Consider the following 2239-nt stretch of genomic DNA (forward strand, 5'->3'; position numbering starts at 1 on the left):
CTCTGTTTTGATTTCATCATTGACCCAGGAGTTGTTTAGCATCATGCTGTTTAGTATCCATGTCTTTGTGGGTTTTGTGGGACCTTGTTGTTGTTAATATTTATTTTTATTCCACTGTGGTCTGAGAAGGTGCATGGTAGGATTTTGGTCCTTTTAAATTTGCTTATGCTTGATTTATGGTCAATTATGTGATCGATCTTGGAATATGTTCTGTGTGGTGATGAGTAGAATGTCTTCTCTGGTCTTTGGTTGGAGTGTTCTGTAGGTATCATTTAAGTCTATTTGGTCCAAAGTCACATTGAGGTTCTGGATCTCATTGCTGATTTTTTGTCCCGATGATCTGTCTAGGGTTGTGAGTGGGGTATTAAAGTCCCCAGTTATGATGGTGTTAGAGGCAATATCTTTCTTTAGTTTTCCTAGGAGTGGCTTTATAAAAGTTGGTGCACCTATGTTAGGTGCATATATGTTTAGGATAGATATTTCTTGTTGATGGAGTGAACCTTTTATCATTATGTAGTGGCCTTCTGTATCTTTTTAAATTTTTGATACCTTAAACGGTATTTGTCTGAAATTAGAATTGCGACTCCTCCTTTCTTTTGTGTTCCATTCACTTGAAAATTTGTTTCCCATCCTCTTACTTTGAGTCTGTGAATGTTGTTTCTATTGAGATGGGTCTCTTGAAGGCAGTATATTGTTGCCTGGTGATATTTTATCCATTTTGCCATTCTTTGTCTTTTCAGTGGTGCATTTAGCCCATTCACGTTCAGGCTAATTATTGAAATATGAGAGTTCATCCCTCTCATAGAGTTCTTATAGAGTTGTTCTTCCACTTGATCTATTGTCTTTCTTTTGGTTTGGGGTTGGTTCGTGTGTATTTTATTCTTTTTTCTGTACTCTTGTGAAGAATGTTGTTCTTTTTTTCTCCTTTTCTTCTGTGTTTAGTACTATCTTAAGTGTTTCATGTGGAGGTGGTTTGGTGGCAGCGTAAGTTCTTAGGAATTGGATATCTGGGAAAGATTTTAATTCTCCCTCGCTGATGAAGCTTAATCTGGCTGGGTAGATTATTCTTGGTTGAAATTATTTATCTTTTAGGACTTTGAAGATAGGGCTCCAAGCTCTCCTAGCCTGCAGGGTTTCTGTAGATAAATCTGCTGCTATTCTGATTGGTCTTCCATGGTAGGTGATCTTGCCTTTTTCTCTTGCTGCCTTTAGGATTTTTTCTTTTATGCCTACTTTGTTTAGGCGAATTATTATGTGTCTAGGAGTTGGACTTCTCATTTGTTGTCTTGCAGGGGTTCTCTGAATCTCTTGTATTTGAGTTTTTGCATCATTGATTAGATAAGGAAAGTTTTCTTGAATGATCTCATGGAAGGTTTGTTCTAGTGTGGTCTCTGTCTCTCTTTCTGCCTGAAGAAGTCCAATTACTCTTAGGTTCTGTCTTTTGAAGCAATCACTCATCTCTTGAAGGTTTTTTTCTGTCTTTTTGAGCTTGTTTTCTGTGTTTTTGAGAGTTTAGGTTATTTCTATATTTTGGTCCTCAAGCTCTGAGATTCTTTCTTCTGCTTGGGTAATTCTGCTTTCCATGCCTAACAGTTTGTTGTTTATTTTATTCACAGTATTCTTTATTACTGTTATCTCAGATATCAGCTCCTTTCTAGTTTCTTCTTGAGTCTCCTCAATTCTTTTTAATCTCTCCAATAATGTCTTGATATCTAAGTTTGTAGCTTGAGACCAGTCATTCTGGGGGCTCTTAATTGTTTGCATTTTGAAGTCAGTTTTCTCAGTATCTGCCCTCCCAGGAGACTGGGAGAGACCCATATTCTTCTTTTGGTTTTTCTTCATTTGTATAGATCTTTCTCTCATCCCTTAGTGGATAAAGTCCCTTGAGCTTTAATCTCCAGCCTCTCCCCTCTTTTTTGTTGCAGGCAGCTAGCCTACTGCCTAGGAGATCTGTGACACTGGTCTCTATTCAGAGTAGGGGAGGGGCTTTGTCTCCTGTTTAACAACATCTGCATGGGAATCGAGGTGGAGGCTCTGATAGGTGGGCAGGGCGAAGTGATGTAAATATGCCTTGAAAATGGTGGAGGTGGTATTTTTACTTTCACTTTTAGGAATGCTCCTGTGGGTCTCTAGGCAGGACCAGCTGCACAGCTGGACGCTGGATCCAGGGTGCCACCAGCAGGCTGGGGTGGAGGAGAGGGTAGGGCATTCCCTCCTCTGGAGCTGGAAGCCTCTGACT

The sequence above is a fragment of the Carlito syrichta genome, unplaced genomic scaffold (assembly GCF_000164805.1).
Source record: "Carlito syrichta isolate Samal-C Ts95f unplaced genomic scaffold, Tarsius_syrichta-2.0.1 Scaffold303005, whole genome shotgun sequence".
Taxonomy (NCBI): domain Eukaryota; kingdom Metazoa; phylum Chordata; class Mammalia; order Primates; family Tarsiidae; genus Carlito; species Carlito syrichta.